This window comes from Monodon monoceros, unplaced genomic scaffold (assembly GCF_005190385.1).
Source record: "Monodon monoceros isolate NGI ecotype Baffin Bay Population unplaced genomic scaffold, NGI_Narwhal_1 Super_Scaffold_3, whole genome shotgun sequence".
Taxonomy (NCBI): Eukaryota; Metazoa; Chordata; class Mammalia; order Artiodactyla; family Monodontidae; genus Monodon; species Monodon monoceros.
In genome coordinates, this window is record NW_021703780.1 from 80,405,819 (window position 1) to 80,431,352 (window position 25,534).

General features: G+C 39.6%; 1 protein-coding gene across 1 annotated transcript in view; it reads left to right on the top strand.

Annotated features, from left to right (window-relative positions):
- The window catches only part of TAFA1 (TAFA chemokine like family member 1), a 767,746-nt gene that overhangs the window by 141,611 nt on the left and 600,601 nt on the right, over nt 1-25,534 (top strand). The window contains exon 4 of the mRNA XM_029242641.1: nt 13,602-13,764. The gene's annotated coding sequence lies outside the window, so the exon portion shown is untranslated. The remainder of the gene's footprint in view (nt 1-13,601; nt 13,765-25,534) is intronic.

A 25,534-nucleotide genomic window follows, 5' to 3' on the forward strand; every position in this document is an offset into this window, starting at 1 on the left:
TTTATTCCTAGTTATTTTATTCTTTTTGTTGCAGTGGTAAATGGGAGTATTTCTTTAATTTCTCTTTCAGACTTTTCATCATTAGTGTAAAGGAATGCAAGAGATTTCTGTGCATTAATTTTGTATCCTGCTACTTTACCAGATTCATTCATTAGCTCTAGTAGTTTTCTGGTAGTATCTTTAGGAATCTCTATGTATAGTATCATGTCATCTGTAAACAGTGACAGCTTTACTTCTTCTTTTCCAATTTGGATTCCTTTTATTTCTTTTTCTTCTCTGATTGCTGTGGCTAAAATTTCCAAAACAATGTTGAATAACAGTGGTGAGAGTGGGCGCCCTTGTTTGTTCCTGATCTTAGTGGAAATGGTTTCAGTTTTTCACCATTGAGGACGATGTTGGTTATGGGTTTGTCATATATGGCCTTTACTATGTTGAGGTATGTTCCCTCTATGCCTACTTTCTGGAGGATTTTTATCATAAATGGGTGTTGAATCTTGTCGAAAGCTTTTTCTGCATCTATTGAGATGATCATATGGTTTTTATTCTTCAATTTCTTAATATGGTGTATCACATTGATTGAATTGTGTATACTGAAGAATCCTTGCATTCCTGGGATAAACCCCCGTTGATCATGGTGTATGAACCTTTTAATGTGCTGTTGGATTCTGTTTGCTAGTATTTTGTTGAGGGTTTTTGCATCCGTATTCATCAGTGATATTGGCTGTAGATTACTTTCTTTGTGACATTTTTGTCTGGTTTTGGTATCAGGGTGATGGTGGCCTCGTAGAATGAGTTTGGGAGTGTTCCCTCCTCTACCATATTTTGGAAGAGCTTGAGAAGGATAGGTGTCTGCTCTTCTCTAAATAGTTGATAGAATTCTCCTGTGAAGCCATCTGGTCCTGAGCTTTTGTTTGTTGGAAGATGTTTAATCACAGTTTCAATTTCAGTGCTTGTGATGGGTCTGTCTATACTTTCTATTTCTTCCTTGTTCAGTCTCAGAAGGTTGTGCTTTTCTAAGAATTTGTCCATTTCTTCCAGGTTCTCCATTTTATGGGCATATAGTTGCTTGTAGTAATCTCTCATGATCCTTTGTATATTTTCAGTGTCAGTTGTTACTTTTCCGTTTTCATTTCTAATTCTATTGATTTGAGTCTTCTCCCTTTTTTTATTCTTTTTTGTTTGTTTGTTTTTTGTGGTACATGGGCCTCTCACTATTGTGGCCTCTCCTGTTGCGGAGCACAGCCTCCGGACGTGCAGGCTCAGCGGCCATGGCTCACGGGCCCAGCTGCTCTACGGCATGTGGGATCTTCCCAGACTGGGGCACGAACCCGCGTTCCCTGCATCGGTAGGCGGACTCTCAACCACTGCGCCACCAGGAAAGCCCTCCCTTTTTTTCTTGATGAGTCTGGCTAATGGTTTATCAATTTTGTTTATCTTCTCAAAGAACCAGATTTTAGTTTTATTGATCTTTGCTATTGTTTCCTTCATTTCTTTTTCATTTATTTCTGATCTAATCTTTATGATTTCTTTCCTTCTGCTAACTTTGGGGTTTTTTTGTTCTTCTTTCTCTAATTGCTTTAGATGTAAGGTTAGATTGTTTACTTGAAATGTTTCTTGTTTCTTAAGGTAGGATTGTATTGCTATAAACTTCCCTCTTAGAACTGCTTTTGCTGCATCCCATAGGTTTTGGGTCGTCGTGTTTTCATTGTCATTTGTTTCTAGGTATTTTTTGATTTCCTCTTTGATTTCTTCAGTGATCTCTTGGTTTTTAAGTAGTGTATTGTTTAGCCTCCATGTGTTTGTATTTTTTACAGATCTTTTCTTGTAATTGATATCTAGTCTCATAGCATTGTGGTTGGAAAAGATACTTGATATGATTTCAATTTTCTTAAATTTTCCAATGCTTGATTTGTGACCCAAGATATGATCTCTCCTGGAGAATGTTCCATGAGCACTTGAGAAGAAAGTGTATTCTGTTGTTTTTGGATGGAATGTCCTATAAATAACAATTAAGTCCATCTTGTTTAATGCATCACTTAAAGCTTGTGTTTCCTTATTTATTTTCATTTTGGATGATCTGTCCATTGGTGAAAGTGGGGTGTTAAAGTTCCCTACTATGATTGTGTTACTGTTGATTTCCCCTTTTATGGCTGTTAGCATTTGCCTTATGTATTGAGGCACTCCTATGTTGGGGCATAAATATTTACCATTGTTATATCTTTTTCCTGGATTGATCCCTTGATCATTATGTAGTGTCCTTCTTTGTCTCTTATAATAGTCTTTATTTTAAACTCTATTTTGTGTGATATGAGAATTGCTACTCCAGCTTTCTTTTGATTTCCAATTGCATGGAGTATCTTTTTCCATCCCCTCACTTTCAGTCTGTATGTTTCCCTAGGTCTGAAGTGGGTCTCTTGTAGATAGCATATGTATGGCTCTTGTTTTTGTATCCATTCAGCCAGTCTATGTATTTTGGTTGGAGCATTTAATCCATTTACTTTTAACTTAATTATCGATATGTGTGTTCCTATTACCATTTTCTTAATTATTTGGGGTTTGGTATTGTGGGTCTTTTCCTTCTCTTGTGTTTCCTGCCTAGAGAGGTTCTTTTAGCTTTTGTTGTAAAGCTGGTTTGGTGGTGCTGAATTCTCATAGCTTTTGCTTGTCTGTAAAGGTTTTAATTTCTCTGTCGAATCTGAATGAGACCCTTGTTGGGAAGAGTAATCTTGGTTGTAGGTTTTTCCCTTTCATCACTTTAAATATGTCCTGCCCCTCCCTTCTGGCTTGCAGAGTTCCTGCTGAAAGATCAGCTGTTAACCTTATGGGGATTCCCTTCTATGTTATTTGTTGTTTTTCCCTTGCTGCTTTTAATATTTTATCTTTGTGTTTAATTTTTGATAGTTTTGATTAATATGTCTTGGCGTGTTTCTCCTTGAATTTATCCTGTATGGGACTGTCTGCACTTCCTGTACTTGACTAACTATTTCCTTTCTCATATTAGGGAAGTTTTCAACTATAATCTCTTCAAATATTTTCTCAGTTCCTTTCTTTTTTCTTCTTCTGGGACACCTATAATTCGAAAGTTGGTGCGTTTAATATTGTCCCACAGGTCTCTGAGACTGTCCTCAGTTCTTTTCATTCTTTCTTTATTCTGCTCTGCAGTAGTTATTTCAAGTCTTTTATCTTCCAGGTCACTTATCCGTTCTTCTGCCTCAGTTATTCTGCTACTGATTCCTTCTAGAGAATTTAAAATTTCAGTTATTGTGTTGTTTAGCATTGTTTGCTCTTTAGTTCTTCTAGGTCCTTGTTAAATGTTTCTTGTATTTTCTGCATTCTATTTCCAAGATTTTGGATCATCTTTACTAACATTACTCTGAATTCTTTTTCAGGTAGACTGCCTATTTCCTCTTCATTTGTTTGGTCTGGTGGGTTTTCAACTTGCTCCTTCATCTGCTGTGTGTTTCTCTGTGTCCTTCTTTTGAGTAACTTACTGTGTTTGCGGTCTCCTTTTCACAGGCTGTGGGTTCATAGTTCCCATTGTTTTTGGTGTCTGCCCACAGTGGCTAAGGTTGTTTCAGTGGGTTGTGTAGGCTTCCTGGTGGAGGGGACTAGTGCCTGTGTTCTGGTGGATGAGGCTGGATCTTGTCTTTCTGATGGGCAAGTCCTCTTCCGGTGGTGTGTTTTGGAGTGTCTGTGGCCTTATTATGATTTTAGGCAGCCTCTCTGCTAATGAGTGGGGTTGTGTTCCTGTCTTGCCAGTTGTTTGTCTTAGGGTGTCCAGCACTGTAGCTTGCTGGTCATTGAGTGGAGCTGGGTCTTGGCGTTGAGATGGAGATCTCTGGGAGATTTTTGCTGTTTGATATTACGTGGAGCTGGGAGGTCTCCGGTGGACCAACGTCCTGAACTCGGCTCTCCCGCCTCAGAGGCACAGCCCTGACACCTGGCTGGAACACCAAGATCCTGTCATCCACACGGCTCAGAATAAAAGGGAGAAAGCAAGCAAGCAAGCAAGCCAGCAAGAAAGAAAGAAAGAAAGGGAGAAAAATTAAATTAAAAAGTTATTAAAATAAAAAATGAAAAAACAATTATTAAAAATAAAAAAATTAAAAAGTAATAAAAAAGAAACAAAGAAGAGAGCAATCAAACCAAAAAACAAATCCACCAATGATAAGAAGCGCTAAAACCTATATTAAAAAAAAAACAAAAACGGGCAGACAGAACCCGAGGACAAATGGTAAAAGCAAAGCTATACAGACAAAATTACTCACAGAAGCATTCACATACACACTCACAAAAAGAGAAGAAGGGGAAAAATATACATATCGTTGCTCACAAGTCCACGTCCTCAATCTGGGATGATTCGTTGTCTATTCAGGTGTTTCACAGATGCAGGGTACATCAAGTTGATTGTGGAGATTTAATCTGCTGCTCCTGAGGCTGCTCGGAGGAATTTCCCTTTCTCTTCTTTGTTCGCACAGGTCCCGGGGTTCAGCTTTGGATTTGGACCCGCCTCTGCGTGTAGGTCGCCTGAGGGCGTCTGTTCCCACCCAGACAGGGCGGGGTTAAAGGAGCAGGTGCTTCGGGGGCTCTGGCTCACTCAGGCCGGGGGGAGGGAGGGGCGCAGATGCGGGGCGAGCCTGCGGCGGCAGAGGCCGGCGTGACGTTGCACCAGCCTGAGGCGCGCCATGCGTTCTCCCGGGGAAGTTGTCCCTGGATCAAGGAACCCTGGCCGTGGCGGGCTGCACAGGCTTCCGGGAGGGGAGGGGTGGATAGTGACCTGTGCTCGCAAACAGGCTTCTTGGTGGCGGCAGCAGCAGCAGCCTTAGCGTCTCATTTCCGTCTCTGGGGTCCGCGCTTTTAGCCGTGGCTCGCGCCCGTCTCTGGAGCTCCTTTAAGCGGCGCTCTTAATCTCCTCTCCTCGCGCACCAGGAAACAAAGAGGCAAGAAAAAGTCTCTTGTCTCTTCGGCAGCTCCAGACCTTTTCCCCGGACTCCCTCCCGGCCAGCTGTGGCGCACTAGTCTCTTCAGGCTGTGTTCACGCCGCCAACCCCAGTCCTCTCCCTGCGCTCCGACCGAAGCCCGAGCCTCAGCTCCCAGCCCCCGCCTGCCCCGGCGGGTGAGCAGACAAGCATCTCGGCCTGGTGAGTGCTGGTAGGCCCCGATCCTCCTGCGGGAATCTCTCTGTGCGGGAATCTCTTCGCTTTGCCGTCCGCACCCCTGTTGCTTTGCTCTCCTCCGCGGCTCCGAAGCTTACCCGCTCCGCCACCCACAGTCTCCGCCCGTGAAGGGGCTTCCTACTGTGTGAAAACCTTTCCTCCTTCACAGCTGCCTCCCACTGGTGCGGGTCCCGTCCCTATTCTTTTGTCTCTGTTTATTTTTTTCTTTTGCCCTACTCCCTACGTGGGGAGTTTCTTGCCTTTTGGGAGGTCTGAGGTCTTCTGCCAGCGTTCAGTAGGTGTTCTTTAGGAGTTGTTCCACATGTAGATGTATTTCTGATGTATTTGTGGGGAGGAAGGTGATATCCATGTCTTACTCTCCCACCATCTTGAAGGTCTCCCCACAGGGCTACTCTTCGTTGCAGTGCACAGGCTTCTCATGGTGTTGGTTTCACTTGTTGCAGAGCACGTGCTCTAGGCATGTGGGCTTCAGTAGTTGTGGCACACTGGCTTCAGTAGTTGTGGCACACTGGCTTCAGTAGTTGTGGCTCGTGGGCTTTAGAGCGCAAACTCAGTAGTTGTGGCACACGGGGTTGCTTAATTGCTCCGCAGCATGTAGGATCCTCCCGGACAAGGGCTCGGTCCCATGTCCCCTGCATTGGCAGGTGGATTCTCAACCACTGTGCCACCAGGGAAGTCCGCAGACTTCAAAAATGTTTGTCCTACTGATGGGAGTGAAAACGGTGAGGTATCATTTTCTCATTTACTAGAGAATGGCTATCTTTTTATGTGGTTATTGACCATTATGAAGGAGATTGTTCAAATCTTTTGCCCATTTTTCTACTGGGATGTTTATCCTTTTCTTATTAATTCATAGAACTTTAAAAAATGTATTGGATGCTCATATTTTGTCAAGTAGATGTACTGAAAGTGGCTTCTCCACTTTGTAGTTACCATTTTATCTATGGCTTTTATTAATCAGTATAGCTTAGGCTAATCGGGAGTAACAAATAAACCTTGAACCTCAGTGGATAACAAAGGCTGATGTTAGTCGCTGGTCCTCTCTTGAAGCTGTGCCTTAGAAAACACATGGCAGGGCTTCCCTGGTGGCGCAGTGGTTGAGAGTCCGCCTGCCGATGCAGGGAACGTGGGTTCGTGCCTGGGTCCGGGAAGATCCCACATGCCGCGGAGCGGCTGGGCCCGTGAGCCATGGCCGCTGAGCCTGCGCGTCGGGAGAGGCCACAACAGTGAGAGGCCCGCGTACCGAAAAAAAAAAAGAAAGAAAACACATGGCAAAGGAAGGAAAGCTGAGGACTCTGTAGGTTATTTCTAAGTGCGAGGCCTGGAAGTGGCTTCTGTCACTCCTGTCCAAATTGCATCTCATCATTCGGCCCCAAAGGAGGCTGGGAAGTGTAGAATACTCCCACACTGATATTTGGGAGTACTCAAGTCTCTACCACATGGTGTTTTAAATGAACAGATGCTCTTAATTTTAATGTAATTGAATTCAACTCTCTTTGTGGTTTCTACTTCTGTCGTATTTAAGAAATCTATCTCCACTACAGATCAACTCCAGAAAAAACGGAGAATTCCTTGGACAGAATGGTGAAGATTTTTTTTATATTGCCTTCTAAAATTGTTATACTGTTGCTGTTCACATTTAGGTCTTTAATTCCTATGGAATTGTCTTGCTTTAGTTAGGAGTCAATTTTGTTTCAGAACTATTTATAGAAAAATCCCTGTTTCCCACTAGTCTGTCAATCGAACTTCCATAGGTGTGTGGATATATTTCTGAGTTCTGCACTCAGTTCCACCAGTCTATTCATCTATCCCTGGACCAATGCCACTTTATCATAAATATTAGATTTTTATAACTCTCAATACCTGGTAAGGCAAATATCTTCTCTATATATTTCCTATTATGGGATGTTTTGACTATTTTTGTTCTCTGTCCTCTGTTTAAATCATAATTTTTTGCCAAATTTCAAAGTAAAAACTATTCAGATTGAATATATGGATCAATCTGGGGAGAAGCAATATTTTTATAATACTGAGTCTTCCCGTCTATGAACCATGGTACATCTTTACATTTATTTAGTTCTTTTTTAATATATTTCCATAGAGTTTCACAGGTTTTTGATGTTGTTAAGGTCTTGTGCAACTTTGGTTAGATTCATTTGTTGGTACTATTGCAAATGCTATCTTTTAAAGATGTACATATTTCAACTGTCTATCCTTTATGGAAACTTAATTTTTTTTTGTATATGTGTGCACTTTTATTTTTAATTTTTAGGTGTTTCCTCCTGGCTTTCATCCAGAAACAAGGTTTAGATGGCTAATTTTATTTTCTACTCCTGAGAGGTACAATTTTATTTCTAGTTTGCCTGCTGACGGTGTAATTTTCTACTCACGTTAATGTGTGGAATCTCCTAGTAGGCTTCCCACTCTGAGAGATTTTTCTTATGTCTTCATTCTCTGTGAGGCCATGGAAAGTAAAGTTCAGAGTTATTTGGGTTCAGAAGTTGCCCTTGGGGTAAAGGTGAGCTCTGGTCCTCTGCTTACCATGTTGGACTCTTGTTTTCCCTTAACTTTAGGTCTCTGGAGAATTCTTACCTTCTTGCCAATTTGTCAAAGCAGTAAAATAGATATTCATATTTTTATTTACTTTTACTTACTTTTAGTCGAGAGTCAGTTAGATTATTTAGTCTACCGTGTTGCCAGAAACTGAAATTGAGATACAGGCACTAACACATACATATTATTAAACACCTTCAAAAATACCTATAATAATTCTAAAAATATTTCTCTATAATTATTTTTAAAGGCTTGATTTAAATTAGTTCAATTGCTATTTTGCTATCAAGAATTACAAATCTTTTTTTTTTTTTTTTTTTTTCGGTACGCGGGCCTCTCACTGTTGTGGCCTCTCCTGTTGCGGAGCACAGGCTCCGGATGCGCAGGCCGGCTCACAGGCCCAGCCACTCCGCGGCATGTGGGATCTTCCCGGACCGGGGCACGAACCCGTGTCCCCTGCATTGGCAGGCGAACTCTCAACCACTGTGCCACCAGGGAAGCCCCAAGAATTACAAATCTTGATAGCAAAGTATTGTCACTCTACCTACTTTAACTGGTTAATTTTTTCCCCCCTCATTTTTTTTTCTTACTTGGCTGTTAAGTCAATAAAGTGCTCTTAGGCTTGTGGTCAACAAAGTTATCTTATCCTTCTTGTTAGATGGATTGACATTTAAAAAAATTCCACTCAGCCTCCTAACACTATGGCCAATATTTTACACTCTAAGTCGGTGAGAGTTGATGGTAAACTCGCTAGATCTTGCAAAGTCAAGTTGGCTCTGATATAAACTTTCTTCCCTTTCTTGACAATTAATCAACAAATGGCTATTGAGTTTCCACCACAAATCTGTTACATGATAATGGCAAGCTTGTTCTGATAGCCATGGGGATTTTGTTTCTGTTTTTACATCTTTATTGGAGTATAATTGGTTTACAATGGTGTGTTAGTTTCTGCTTTATAACAAAGTAAATCAGTTATACATATACATATGTTCCCATATCTCTTCCCTCTTGCGTCTCCCTCCCTCCCACCCTCCCTATCCCACCCCTCCAGGCGGTCACAAAGCACCGGAATTTAAGAAAAAAAAATGTCATGAAGAACCTAGGGGTAAGACAGGAATAAAGACACAGACCTACTGGAGAACAGACTTGAGGATATGGGGAGGGGGAAGGGTGAGCTGTGACAGGGCGAGAGAGAGGCAAGGCCATGGGGTTTTAAACCAGATTTTCCCCAGAGTGAGAATCTGATTAAACAGATCTTCTGTGATAGTGCTAACTCTGCCCCTTCTTTCACAGATTCCCTACAGCAATTTCTCAGGGAGACTGGAGGATATAGTTAATTGCTTTTTCATATTTCTCCTCTGTGATGGTAAAGCCAACACATAAAACATAGAAATAATAATTTAAGCCCTAAAGAAACCTCTGGCAATTCAATGAAGAAAAATTCAAAATTATTAATTCATTTTAGTGCATTATCATTATAATTAACATTAAAATACTTAAAGCAATATCCCAATGTATTAACTTCCTTTTTCTTGAGAAGTGAACATTGGCCCACAAGGTATCATATGTGGGTGTATAATCTCATCAGTAGAGATCTGTTGTAAATCTTGTTCTATAACTTCAAAAAATCTGATAAATATGTCTCATGAAGTAAGTATTTGCTCAGATCATTAAAACACTGCCCTTTTGAGGGGTCGATAAAGTTAACTGATACGTTTTCTTAAATACTTTAAATGTCGTTAAAAATACTTATGTTTTAAAGTAACTGATCTCTGCTGTTGAAAAAGAAAATAGAGATAAGGAGATAGAAAAAAAATCCATTATTTCATTTCTTAGAAATAACCACTATAACATTTTCAAAAAGTTTTATTACAAAATAATTTCAAATTTACAGAAAGTTGGTAAGAATAATACAGAGGACTTCTATGTACCCCTCATCTAGATTTTATATAAATATATATATTTCTATATCCTGCATATATAAAAACCTATTTTTTTATATATATATAAATGTATATATAATTACCGTGTTTTTCTGAATCATTTTCTGATATATTTCCTAAGAGCAAGGACATTCCATTACATAACTACAATTCTATGATGAAATTTGGGAAGTTTGGCATTAATACAACATCCTGATTTAAAATGCAATCCGTATTCAAATTTTGTCATTTTTTTCAATAATGTTCAGTTTAACAATTTTCCCTTGATCCAGGGTTCAATCAAGAATCATATATAGAATTTAGTGGACATGACTCTTTGGTTTCTTTTAATCTGGAACATTTCCTCAGCCTTTCTTTATCTTTTATGACATTGACATTTTTGTGGAGAAGAGGCCAGTTGATTTCTAGAATGAGTCTCAATTTGTCTGATATTCCTTAAGTTTGAAAGCGCTTTGAAAGAGTTGTATAAACTCACTGTCAGCCCTGCCTCCCCTTCTCTCTTGAAATCCTAATTTACTCTGACTTTTGTCTCTACCATTCTTCCAAGATTGCTTTTATTCAGGTCATCAGTGATCTTCATGTCACAAAAGTCAATGGCCTTTTCTCAGTCCTCCTCTTATTCCACCTTTGAGCAGAATTTTTTTTTTTTCCTGTACGCGGGCCTCTCACTGTTGTGGCCTCTCCCGTTGCGGAGCACAGGCTCCGGACGCGCAGGCCCAGCGGCCATGGCTCACGGGCCCAGCCGCTCCACGGCATGTGGGATCCTCCCGGACCGGGGCACGAACCCGTGTCCCCTGAATCGGCAGGCGGACTCTCAACCACTGCGCCACCAGGGAAGCCCTGAGCAGAATTTGATAGAATTTATCTCCTCCTCCTCTTTGAGGATATCATACTTTTGCCACTAGGCTTCCTTCACATAGCTCTTTCTTTTATCTCTTTGCTCAGTAGTCCCTTTTTCTAAGTTTTGCTGGACTCTCTTAAGCTTTCATTCCCTAAATGACAAAATAGTATATGGCTCAGTCCTCAGACCTCTTTGCCTTCTACACTTATTTTCAAGGTAGTTTCACCTAACTAGAAAATGGATTTAAATACCAGTCTAAATCTATAAACCCAGCCTAGAATTCACTCTTGAACTCTAGATCATGCATCCAACTTTCTACCTCCCATTTGGAACTCCTATAGGCATCTCAAACTTAATATGTCCATTACCAATTTCTTGATAATTTTTTGAAAGCCTGCCAGTCTTTTCACTCTACTCAGAATAAAAGTCAAACTCCCTTAGAGGGCATTACATAACATGGTTTCCCATTAATTTGCTTATCTCATCTCCAACCTTCTCTCCTTTTACTTACTTTATCCTGCCACACCAAGTACACTTGTACCTTGGGACCTTTACACTTGCTGTTCCCTCTGCCTGGAATCCTCTTCCTCCAGAAACCTACATGACTTACTGTCTTATTTCAGGTTTCTGGGGAAATAATTTCTTATCAGAGAGGTGTTTCTTAAACACCTTAAATAATATTGAAATGTTCCCTGTACCAGCCATATCACTCTTTATTCAGTATTCCTGTTTTACTTCTCTTTGTTCCACTTATTATTATCTTAAATACAGTTTTTTCTCTCTGTCCCCTCCCCTAGTAGGATGCTAACTCCACGTGCATAGACATTTCGCTTTGTTTACTCTTATACGTACAGCTCTTAGAATAGTCATTAACTCATAGTAGGCATTCAGGAAACATCTGTGAGGTGAATGAATATCCTTTCAGATCTTTTCTATACCTAGAAGTGTCTATTTAAAAATTATTTGGATAATGCGCTCTCTACAGTTCTGTCAATTGCTTTCTTACTTAGTATTATGTCCTGAACATCTTTCTACGTCACCAAAAATCGATCTAAATCATTTTCCATAGCCTTAGAATATTCCATTGTATAGAGGTGGCATAGCTGATTTATTCAAACTCAACTGATGGACAGTTGGATTGTTTTCAGTTTTTTGCTATATCAAACAATGCTGCAACTAATAACCTTATGTTGAAGTCTTTTGTAATGCAATTTGTCAAACAGCTATTGAGTGTCTGCTTTATGCAATTCACTGGTCTGAGCAATGGGATGGGAAAGCAGAGACAAATGTGACGTGGTTTCTGCATTCAGCGAGCTCATGACCTACTCAGAGAGACAGATGATGATAAATAAGGATGATATATCTTAGAGCATTATGAGTACTGCAAGACCAGTAAAGAAGTACAATGTGGAATTCAGGGATAGGAACTACCAGAGATAAAGAAAGAGGTAGAAAGGCTTTCTGGAAGGTCTATATAGGTCTATGTAGTTAAATTGGGCTTTGGTAAATGTTTAATTCAATTGACAGAGGGGCTGGGGAGGAGAGAGTGCAACAGTCAGAGGATGTGGGAACTATCCTTGGATAAGTTAACTCTCTAATTTGGTTAGAACAGAAGATGGGTGAGTGATAAGGCCAGAAATGTAGGTTGAGGCAGGAGCATATGGCAGATAAAAAATCACTGTCAAGTCAAAGGACCCAGGGATAGAAAATATTATAGAAATGGATCCACTTGACTTACCTATCAGATTTTTCATTTTGGGGAAAACAATTTACCTGGGCTATCCCGGCCTGTGAGAATTCAGATTCATTATTTCTAGATATTCTGGTATTTGAAGAGAAACTGAAAAATTTGTCTTTTTAAAAGATAAAAGTTCCTGACTTTTAGCTGCTGGCCATCAACTCATATTTTTTCACAACCTGTTTTTGTGAACCACAGAACAAAATAACAACAATAATAATAAAACTCCCGATTCACTCACTGCTAATGGGCCATATGTATCCTGCGAGTCCCCAGTTTGTAAACTCTGCCCTGAATAGACACTGTCTACTAATATGGTGAATTTCAATCTTTTGGACCTTGAACCACAGCAAAAAATTCCATTCTACGTTGCGACCTAACATGCCCACACATAAACATAGATAAATGAAGCTAAACTTTCAGAAAACAATCCTAACAATTTACTTAACTGAAAGGAAAGCACTCTGATCTAGTCTACTTCGATCTAGTCTATTCTATTCTAAAAGGAAATGTTTGTCTTGACCTACTAAATTAACTTCAGGACTCACAATGGTTTCAAAACTTATTAAAAACACTGTCCTGACTATGATAATTCTTTTGCCCTCTAAATCTGTGTTATCTTGTAATATCGCTTAAGAATTGCCTTCTCAGGTGCTTAGAATTTAGGGAGCCAACTAGAACATAAATAGCTCTGGGCAGGATCTGCTCTTTTCTCTTAGACCCACAGGCTCAGCAAATATAACATATATTTGACTCTTGGATGCTGGGACTTGGGCCTTTGAGGGCCTCCACAAATCGGCTTTTATATTCTGAGTCCCAGGAGCTGTGGATCTGTAACCCTATTATTTAGCTGGAGGAGATGGTCAATGGATATCAGTTAAGAAACTGTTTGTGACTAACTCAGCCAGCTCCCCTCCAACAATGTATCTATGAACCTCAGCTTGAGAGTGAGATCCTCTTGACCTCAAGGTCAAATTGACTCAGCTGACCACTCCTCCAGCTCCTCCCTCAACACCTGTCCAGGTCCCGATTAGTAGATTCACTATGAAGGACGAGTCATAAAGGACCCTACTATTTTAAGCTTCATGTGATCAGAACCCTTCCCGGTTACTAAGAAACACAAATGATTTTAGTTACCTTGAAATTAAATGTAGCCTAGAACACATCAATATTTGTCAGGTCATATTGCAAATGAGCTACTGTATTCATAATGGATGTGTCACCATCATAAATATGACACAAGGGCATTTTCAAAGAGATGATTATCCACTCTGATGGGAGAGAAATACAAGCTTAAGAAATTAACATTCTCACCACCTCCTTGTCTCTCTTTGCTTTGCATTATTTAGGGATCTCTGGTGACTCGATTGAAGTCCTCCCTGCCCCCCGAAACCTGCAGAGTACAGAGCTTTTGGAATATACACCACCCTGATATCAAAGGAAGGAGCCCTGTTGGAGGAATTGACATTTCCCCTCTCGTCTCTGGGTTAATGGAAAGACCTGTATTCAAAGGTACCTTTGTCTCAGCGGGAACACCGCAAGACATCTTTTGTTTTGATTTATATTGGTTGCAGGTACATGCTGGATCAAAGCACATGAGAATGGGAGAAAGAAGCCAGATGCATAGTTGATCCAGGGGGAAAACTGAACTATAGGACATTTTACTTCTTTGTTTAGCAAGCTGTATAATAACTGGCCAACATTATTTATTATTATACTATTTATATTCTAAAATTTATTATAGCATTTATTATTTATTATTGAGCACTCGTCATACACAAGACCAGTGGTCCCCAACCCTCCTGTTCATTCAAATCTCTTGAGGGGCCTTTTAAAACTATAGTTGTCCTGGCCTCACCCCCAAAGGCTCTGGTTTAATTGGTCGTGGCTGGGGCCCAGACAGTGGCACTTTTTAACAGTGCTAAGGTGATTCTAATATGCAGCCAGGGTGGAGAACCACTGTGTTAGATACTATTTAAAAACTTTTAAATTATTAGCTCTTTCAATACTCATAGTAAGTCTATAAGGTTGCTATGACTATCATTATCCTCAATTTTCAAATGAGAAAATAGAATTAAAGAGAGTTAAGCATCATTCCTATGAGTGTACAGACCAGTAGGGGTGGAATCCAAATTTCTATCCAGGTATTTGGATTCCAAAATGCAAAGCAAGTTTAATGCAAAGATCAAGGGCAAGAGAAACACTTTCTGCCAGGTGTTTGGGGCAAGAGTCATAAAAGATGACTCCAAAGGAAGACAAAGAGGTGAAGTAGAAAGTTTAAAGCATCTGCAAGCCTGGCTTCATGGGTGTGCAACCTGTACATGGGCTCAGAAGGGTCCCATACTTGGTTTAATGCTCTGTCTTGCTGTCTTGGAATTCTTAATACATTTTGAACAAGAAGCCCCACATTTTCATTTTGCACTGGGCTCTACAAATTGTGTAGCTGGTATGGGTTTGATGAGGTAGGTGATTGCTTCCCTGGAGTGATTTCAGCAATTTCAGTGAAGTAGGGACCATCTCCTTCTTTGAGAGCACTTTTCCTAGAGCTGGAAAAGCAAACATCAAAGGCATTGACAAGGGAGCCATAGAACTCTGAGTTGCATGCCCTCTCTAGAGGCAAGGGGCCAGAGTGAGGGGGTGGGGCAAATAAAAAACAGCAGATGCTCTAAAATATAGGTCCTTCCATCTTTCTAAGTAATAATTGCTAGTATTTATTGAGTGTTTTCTATGTTCTAAGCACTGTTTTATGTAGTCTACATGCATTGTTTCCTTTAATCATCACCACTCTATGAGATACATACTATCATTTTATCCCCTTCTTATGGATGAGGGAAATGAGATACAGAAAGGTTAAATAACTTACCCAAAGTCACAGAACCATGTAAGAGGAGGAACTGAGGTTTTAACCAGACCTGTGCACCTCCCCACTACACTGTGTGGTCCCTTAGAACATAATGGATCAATTCCTATGTGTTCACCTGAGCCCCTGACCATTGCACTCTCCAGAGGTGCTCCTTACCAATCTCCTATCTCATAATTCCCTTACATGGAGGGAGTCACGTGTCACAGGAAACAAAAAGTTCAGGAATTAGGAGGCTCCAGTTCTTGTCCGGTTTCATCCCTGCTGTTTACTGGTCAGATAACTCTAAGCAAGTCATTTTATTAAGTTCTTTATTTTTACCCCATCATCACCCATTCATGGGACACTTTAAATGCGCTAGGCACTGTGCTCCTTTCTTGAATTTCAATAGCAAATTAGAATAGGTCTCTTCCCTTTTGGAATATGCCTCATTCTGAAAAGGGATTTGAGGTACTTAATTACCAGTTTCAGTTTCCCTGCTTGTTAAAAAGAAAGCAGATGTGAATTGCGTTGTGGGTGGGAGTGAGGGGAAATAATAGCTATTTAAATTTAAAAATGGAAGGATTGTGAGATGTTGTTGTGCAAATATGATCTGTTATTACATGGATTTCCACCCCTAGACAGTTTGGGCTACTTACCGAGTTTCCAAGTGTGACTTGTGACTACATGGCCAGCTATCTCGTCTCCTGTTTGAATCCTACGCTTCCTTTAAGACTAAGAGCAAATCCCATCTATTTCAGTTGATTTCTTTTTCTGGAATTCTTTAAAACCAAACCATAACAAGGATGGTGATTCTAAGAGTAACTAACCTTTATGGAACACTCACCATGAGCAGATGCAATGACAATACTTATTGGATTAGCTCATTTAATTTAACCCTTAAAACAACCCAGTGAGATAGGTACATTTTACAGGTGAGGGGACTAAAGCTAGGGAAGGAGTACTAATCCCAGATACTATTCCAAGAGTCAGGATTCAAACCCTGGGTTTGAATGGATCTAGTGTCCAGGCTCTTAAACACTGCTGTGGTCAACCACTTATTTAGTATTTCTATTACTACATAAATATATATTATATATGCATATTTACATTCATACAAATATTAGTATTTACATATTATCTTTGCACGTTTATATACCTCAACTTATTTAGCACTTAACTCAAAATATTATTGTACATTGACTTAGAACATATGTCATGTGTTAGGCTTCCAGGCCCCTAGAGAAAGCTATATTTTAGACTTAATGTCTTATGCAGCATTTTAAATCATGTCTTGCATGGTGTAGATACTAAAACATATTGACTGACCAAAATCCAAATGGAAAATATACAATAATACCTAACCTCAGGTCAAGCAAAAAAATCTACAAAATAGTTTATATGAGACCATAATTTCCCTTGGTTTGACATCAATTCTTTGTTCCCCAAACTTCTAGAATTTTATTTAGAAAGATAGGTTTGTTTTCCTCCCAACAAAAGAGTGGTTATTGAGCATTTTTCCATATCCCAGGTATTATCTAAGTGCTCTACCTGCCTTAAGCCACATAATCTTCATAAACATAGTGAATGTATTGCACCTTTCTGCCTGGTTTACCCTTAGGCATTTACATTTACTCCTTGTAACACCAGTACTTCAGGGGAAGCAAACCTGTCTCCAGGTCCAGAATGAGTCTGATTTGTCTTCTATGTCTTTGATAATAATTGGTGTAGGAACTCAGGCATAAGACAGCCAACCATTCCTGGACAAAAGAATTGGTTCAGGAAATGGCATATGACTCCGTGTAAGCAAAGGAGACAGGATGGGATGTTTGCTGAGGGTATTTGGAAAACAGAAAGCCATGGAAAAAGATGGCTTGGCTGTGGACATGTCATGGCAGACTATGGTAGCCTTTTCACTACCAGCTCAAGGATGAAGTCAACAGAGAGAAAAAAGGAGGGACAAGAGAATCACAAAGAAACAGATTCTGTGTCCTGGTTAGTCTGCCCTATCTGTAGGACTTTTCATATGTTGAACCAATAAATTACCTTTATCAGTAAAGCAGACTTGAAATGGACGTTCTGTTCCTTGTCTCTAAAACCATTCTATTACATGAGTACTCTGTTATGTTACATACCAGTATTAATATAAAAGGATACAACATGAATCAAAATATGTAATAATAGAAATACATATAACATTTGCAGAGTGCTTAATGTTTTAAAAAGTGCCTATTGTGCATTTTAATCTCATTGAGTTTCTATAAGCCTAATAACAGGTTACACAGAAAAGATTGCAGTAGTATTATATCTTACTTAGGAGATGTGTTCTAAATATACAGGGGTAAAATTGTATATAGTCAAAATTACCTTTTTTTTTTTTTTTCTGGTACGCGGGCCTCTCACTGTTGTGGCCTCTCCTGTTGAGGAGCACAGGCTCCGGACGCGCAGGCTCAGCGGCCATGGCTCACGGGCCCAGCCGCTCCGCGGCATGTGGGATCTTCCCGGACTGCGGCGCGAACCTGTGTCCCCTGCATCAGCAGGCGGACTCTCAACCACTGTGCCACCCGGGAAGCGCTCAAAGTTACCATTGAGAATACCAGCCTTCAATATGTACAGCTCAGTCAGTTTCTCCTTTCTCTCTTCCACCATTCATTCTAGCAGTCAAAAATATTTACTGAGCACATTCTATGTGTCACATGCTAGCATGGAGTCATGACAAGTTCTCTGATCTCATGAAAGTTACTTCCTAGTGTACGAGAAAATTATTAAATAGATAAACAAGATAATTATAGACTGTGGTAGTTTCTAGAAAGTTTGGGATTATTGAGATCAACAAAGGAGCAGGAGACTTGTAGTGTAGTTTGTCAGGGAAAGCCTTTCTGAGGAGGTGACTGAGCCCTGAAGGATGAGACTGTTGACAAATGCCCAGGGGAGCATCGTAGATAGAAGGAAGAACAATAATGACAGACTTCAGCTGGGAAAATGTTTGATGTTTGTGAGTAACAGAAGAATAGTCTACCTGGACACACAGTCTAGTCTACCAACACATAGTAATGAATACATGCTTACAAGCTTCACAGTGGTAGCAACAGCTTTTAATTGTTTGTGAGCATCTCTATTGACAAACCCCACAGAGTCGAGAAGGGAATGTCAATAGCGCTACAAGGCTAAGTTGGTTGATGGGATGAGTAGTGGATATTTCCTTCCTTGGCTAATTTTCCTGTCCTTTGTGTATCATCGTCACCAGTATTTCAAGTGCGGAGATTCCTTTTGCCAGATAACTACAGAAGCTGTATATAGTAGTTGTGGTATACCACAGAGTTTGATACAAGAGCATGTAACTAGTAGGTAAAGTCGGATAATGATACGAATTATTTTTACCTGGCATTTGCCTACTACAACATTATTATGCAGAATACCATTCTGTATTTTAATCTTGCTGTGTTCTTATATAAGCCTGGTAAGTTAGGTTATGCAAGCATTGTTACGATTATTATTATAGTAGAGTTGCATCTTATTGGGCAGTTGGGTTCTAAAGTACAGAGGCAGAATCTTGTGTGTAGTGAAAGTTACCCATGAGAATTCTATCTTTCAGAAAGTCCAATACAGCTAGTTTTCCCACAAATATTATTATTCATTGGTGTCTGTTCCACTTACAGCTGGTAAAGTGGATGGCTTCTCTTTGGGGTCATGCAATACAGCAAGTTGCTCACTATTTCTTCCTTTTTCTTTTCCTCCCCTTCTCCCTTCCTCCATTCCTGCCACAGATTTTATGGCCTCCTACATGACAGATATTATTCTAGATACTGGAACTACAGTGATGAACCAGAGAGATAAATTCTTGACCTCCTGAGGCTTACAGTCTAGCATACATCCTGAGAGGCACACAGGATGCAGGAACAATGGTCCAGGCCCCCAGAATACACAGCCATTGCCATTAATGGTTAGCAAAACTCTTGCACTAATTAAATTGTTTTTCTCTCTCTTTGCTGGGCTCTTACATTTGAATTTGCATAAGATAAACTCCAGTCAGACACAATTCTGTATTCCCATAATATATGTGAAGAAATAGTCTTCAAAAGGTGATTTCTTAAAAGCCTGATTGTAGTAGAATAGGTTTTGAACCTAGGTTTTCAAAGTTAAAGTCCTAAGTTTTGCCCCCATGAGCATCTTTCCCTCTCCTTTATATCATCAGTCTCTTGGGCCTAAAGTCTGTGTGTCGCCTTTTCCATCCTAACCTCTTGTGTCCCTGCTCTTGCCTTTTGTTTACTGACTTTTTCCTGCGTAGATATGAATTTCTAAGCTTTTATTCTAGTCTTAGCCTCACCTAGAAAAGAAAGAAAGGAAAAGGTTCTTAATGACTTCATTGCTCAGTCTTTTGCTTTTGAGAGCCTTGACTCTTGGTCAAGATTAGTCTAGGCAATGGCTATTCAATAGGAAGGGCCTGACTTCACTTACTGACATCTTGCCCTTCCAGCTTCCCCGGAGATTCCATTATATTCCTACAAACCAGGTAAGGGACTATCATTGTTACTGAGGATAAAAATATTTAGGTGAATGTCCCTTTGCAGAATCATTTATCTTCCATTCCAGTTTATGCAGTACACAGGGCTCTGATCCAAAAAAACCTGATTTATTAGGGTTTCTATTTAAGACTGTGTTTAAAGACACTATGCCCTACATTGTGGGATTGTTAAAGTAAGAAACACCCATATAATTAAATTTGGAGTAGAAAAAAATGGTGTGAAGGAGGAGAGAGAATTGTCTAAAGTACATAAAATTCTTACCGTTAAGACTTTGGAACCTTTTGACTGTGTCATGCCAGGTTGTCCTCTCCTATTACTGGGTGAAAGTAGAAAATGTAAGCGATGTCTCTTCATTTATCTGAATGTGCTGCATTATAGAGCTGCTTTAAATGTTTTGGAGTAGTTGCCACTGCAATTTTATGAAATAATGACTTGGTTTAATGTCATGCTGGTACAGTCAAGTTTTTACATTTACCTGATGTAAGGTATGAAAGGAAACAAATGATTACTTACAAATCTTTTATGAGTTAGTTTTTAAAAATAAGAGAGAGAAAATGATGAAGTCTCCTGTGAACAGAACAGGATCATTGGGTAGAAAGAGTACTGAACTGCTATGCCCTTAATTCACTGTGGAACCTTACACATATTGCCACATTTCTGGGCCTTGGTTTCTGTCAAAGTAAGTAATGTTAGCTGCAGTGGCAGACAACCTCAACAGTTCAGTGATTTAATACAAAAAAGTTTCTTTCTCACTCACCTCAGTCTAAGGAGTGTGTGTGGGGAGGTGGCTTTTGACTTTTCCATATTGTGGCTCCACTGTCTTTAGCACATGGTCTCAAATTACTATTATTTTGAAGTTTTAATGGTTAACACCATTGCTCTCATAAAGTTATTCTTTGCTTGTAGCATTTTTTTCCTCTTTTCTTTTTCCTACCACACTGAATGAGTACAACATTAACTTGGATAATAATGGAAGAAGCATATCTCTTTGATACTAAGTTGTTAGCTTCCAAGAAAATGCTTAGGCTGTAACATGTAACATTTTAAGCTTCTAATTATTTTAAATAACAAATATAGTAACATTTTAATTTGATGATTCCAGAAGTGTTCTTCACAAAACCTCAGCCATAAAAACAAATGTAGTTGATTCAGAAGAAAAAGTTATTTTTTTTTCCAAAAAGCATTTCCCCAAATTTCTTTATGGAATTACAGTGTTTTTTTAAATATCTAAATTCTTCTCTCTTTTCTTTCTCCTCCAAGAAAAGCAAACTGATATTCCAAGTATTTTTTTTTCTTTTAAGTAAAATATCTACCAACATCTTGAGGAACACATTTTGAATAATGCCAGTGGAGGAAGTAGGAAGAATTAGAGGACTTTAATAAAATATTGCAAAGAAATTAAAAAAATGTATTTGAGTTGGATTAATCTGACAAGTGTGTGGGACAGACTGTTGAAGGATGGGACCAGAGAGGCATGCAAATATATTTGAAGTCTTTAATTAAAAAAAAACACAAAAACCCAAATACAAATAAGCAAGTTAAAAAAAGTAAATGAAAACCAGGGACTGTTGCATCTGCTATTTCAAAAGAAAAAACAAAAAAGAAAAGAAAAAAAATAAAAGGAGTGAACAATAATGCGGAGTGGTGAAAAGAGGGAAAACTATATAGACTATAGGAGGCAGGAAAGCAGGGTGATTAAAGGGAATAGTGTTGAGTCAAACATGTTGGGATTTATTTCTTGGCTCTCCGCTACTACCTATGGGACTCAGGGAAAGTGGCTTCACCTCTCTGACCCTAAACTTACTCACCTGAATACAGAGGCATAATTACAATACCTACTGCATATTGTTGTAGAAACTTTTCTTTCTTTTTTTTTCTTGAAGTACAGTTGGTTTACAATGTTGTGTTAGTTTCAGGTATACAGCACAGTGATTCAGTTTATATATATATATATATATATATATATATATATATATATTCTTAATATACATAATATATATGTATATTCTTTTTCAGATTCATTTCCCTTATAGGTTATTATAGAATATTGAATATAATTCCCTGTTATCACCTTTCTTATTGAATTTGGATTACTTTAGAGAAATTTGGAATGAAAATGAATTTTTATTATAAATAGGAGATTTAATTATTAAAAACATTTTTTTGGAAAAATTATGAAGCCCCATTCTTCAAGCTATTATAAGTAGTTAATACATTATGATTAATAAAAGGTTACTGTGGTTGAAGGGAGAAGTCCATCTACTCACTTTCATTCCTTTCCACCCTGAGGTGTTATTCAAAGAAGCAGTGTAGAATACCAGGAAATCTACAGTTTATTCTTTGAAAACCATTGGATAAAAGTAAACCACCAGTGACACTTTTTAAGACGAACTGTGAGAAGCTCGTGGTACAAGTAGAAGCCTGTTTCCCCATAGGCTATGTCTAAGTAGAGACAAATAAATATATCCTAACCAATGTAAAGCATATGGAACCCCCCAAGATCTGAATTCCAGGGCTAGAGAGGAGAAACAGTGAATGAACACTATGCCTGATTACTGGTTTTAGAATTTACTTGTTTTAGGGCTTCCCTGGTGGCACAGTGGTTAAGAGTCTGCCTGCCGATGCAGGGGACATGGGTTCGTGCCCCGGTCCGGGAAGATCCCACATGCCGCGGAGTGGCTGGGCCCGTGAGCCATGGCCGCTGAGCTTGTGCGTCTGGAGCCTGTGCTCCACAACGGGAGAGGCCACAACAGTGAGAGGCCCGCGTACCAGAAAAAAAAAAAAAAAAAAAAAAAGCAATTTACTTGTTTTCATTATTCCTAACAAAAATTTAGTTTTCATAGTAGTTATTATAACTTTGCAGGGAAGGTGTTGGATCTTATTCACTATGAGAACCCCAGTGCCTCACTCAATACATGCCACTTAATAATGCTCAGTAAATAGCAGAGAAATAAATGAATGATGAAGCAAGTGGATAAAGGAATGAATCTTTGCATGAAAGAGGCCAGTACACATGGAAGTACATAAATGGATATGAAAAAGAAACACTTAAAAAGAAGAATAAATCCAGCTTGGCTACAACTAGATGCACTAAATGAAGGAACAAAACTTCCTGATTTGTAAGAAACAAAACAGCTGAACTATGGGATTTTCTTCTGGCTTATAATTCTACATTTTGTGAGTTCCAGAATTCTCTAATTCTTTAAGCTTCATTCCAGACTGCATTAATAGTAGTGCATTTCATAGAAATTTGGAATTCAGGAGGGAAAGCCCATGTGGAGGAGACAATAAAAGAATATACTTTGAGGCCTATGTATTGAAGATTGGACATTGAAGCAGAACTACCTCGTAGACAACTGGAGATATGGGACAAACTAGGATGTATAAAGATTAAATGTTGTAGTTCTCAAGTTCCTTTCCTCCAGGAGAATGTAGTTTTTGGTAAGGAGCAAACTGCTAGCTGAGCATTTTTGGTATGCCCTGAGCATCAGTCATTATATAATACAGAAGACATGGAGAGCACTGGTTAATTGGGTGAATTGATTACATGGAGGTCAGTGAATAGAGAGTCTAAAGTAATGATAATAACTTACATTTACTAAGCATTTACAGTGTTTCAGGTACGTTAGTATTTTCATGTATTTATATAGTCCTTCCAGCACTTCTGTGTTTAGATCAGGAATCTGTAAACTTTTTCTGTTAAGGATCATATGATAAATATTTTAGACTTTGTTGACGGTACAATCCCTGTTACAGCTACTCAGCTCTGCCCTTGTAGAGGAAAACAGTCATAGATGACGTGTAAATGAATGAGTGGATTTGTTCCAATAAAACTTTATTTGCCAACCCTGGATGTAGGTCAACACCCCCATTACCGTCTTTTAATCTACAGAGTCAACTCTGTCTGTCTATACCAGAGCCCATTCTCTTAATCACACCATTCCATTGCTCAAAGTAGGCTTCAGAAAGAACCTCAACAAAGGAATGATGGCTGGATTGGAAAGAAAAAACTGGTATTTAGACAGAGGGAGACCAGATGGCAAAAGTCCAAATATGGTCCACCAACACTAAAATGAGGGAGGTGAAGGCAGCAATGGCTGGGAGAGAATGGGTATTGTAGGGATAGAATCCCTATGAATTTCCAACTGACTGGATACATGACGGTGCACTAGGACCGGGAATGCAAATGCAAGGGTTGCAAAAGTATTATATGAAAACAGATCCTGACATTGTGCTTGTAAGCTGTGGCTATTAAGAAAGAGAAAACATCACTTCCCCAAGATGAACCAACCTTACCTTTATGAATCAAAACACTGTCTTACCCCAAGCATGAAGAAAATACATGGGGTATGACCATCAGTGCAAATCTCCTGAATAAACTCCCTGTCCTACCAGAGCCTCAACACTGCCCAGGGCAGGGCCACTTCCCTTCTTGAACTGGCCCTGACCTAAATCACAGATGTACTTGGATAACTGCTTGGCACAATTGCCCGGAGGAACTCCCTGTAAATCCACGACAAACTATGTCACTCACATAAACGCTCTTGCAGCTGGAGATGGTTGACAGGGCCTAAAAAATACCTTCTGCATGTTTTCAGATTAGTGCTTATGCTTTTGCTAGCAACGTTGCCCGCCTCTGAGAGGTGTCACAGAGTCTGTACATGGCTAAATGCCCAAGATTTTTCTGCTCCTTTCACTGGAAACAAATCCTTTTTTTTCCAGTTTCCTGCCTTTTGTAGCTACATGAGAGCCTTAGCTAGGGTCTACATTGATTCAGAGCTACTTATTCCCACGATTGTCTCCTTAACTTGATTGTAGGCAAGTTGAGGGCTAATGGCAGGGCAGTATCTCCTTTGTTCTTCTAGTCTTTGTGTTAGCACATAGGGGGTCTGCTGGTTGAATCCAACATCAGATAATAAAGGCCCCGGACATCTCACGTGGATACAGCAGGGAGACTAGGGACTATAAGAGCTCGTGAACAAATTTTTAGAACCACAGCAGTTGAGATAAAAATGATGTTTAAGTTTTCACAATATCTTTACATGCCAGAGGAATATGAAGCTAGGCATACTTCCTTCTGTTGATAAAAGAAATACTTGGTAGCAGACATTTTAAAACTTTTTAGTATAAGTATCTAAAAAGATTTCAGCTGCTCAGAAAATATAGAAAATAAGGATGCCACGGAGGTAGAACAGACATGATTACTCTCACTATAGAAGCTGAAAATGCCAGGCACTCAAGTTTCCAGTCTACCTTACAGCTCAGGCATGGGCTAATGACAGACTTAGTAAATCAGGCTGCCCACTCCAGGCTTTGGGTAGTTTCTTAGTTTTGGATCTCCCTTGAAACCTGGAAACATGGTTTTTGGTTAGTTTGTTTATTTGGGGAGTAATCCCTAGAAGCTCAAGGGAAGGAATAGGAAAGAGAGAGAGGGGATGGAGGAAAGCCCATTAAAAGGAGTGTTAATGAGCAGATTACAGCTATAAACAGCTGAGTCTCAATCTTCCTGACCACTGTTGGAAGAATCTTCTAGAAAACAGGTTAGAAGAGCCTCAGTGAGAAGCTGGGCTATTTATCCACCAACTTCTGTACATCATTAGTTGAGGCTTTTCCTTATGCATGGGCTAAGTGAGCTCCTGGGCTCCAAAGAAAGTCCCAGGAGGCAAAGTAAAAAGACATGAGAGAGATGGGAGATGACCAACGAGCCACGAATTGTCTGCTCTAGTGTCAGATCAACTCAGAGCTGGGTGGAGGGGATATGGGGCAGGGTGGGGCATCAACAGCAGCTGCTCCTTGTTGGGACCTAGTTGCCAAAAGAACAAAACAGTAGGGGAGTCTTCTGTGGTGATGAAGCCCTGGCTGAAGCGCTCAGAATCTTGGATCAGTGTTGGTACCCAGGGTAGAGTGCTAAAGTAGT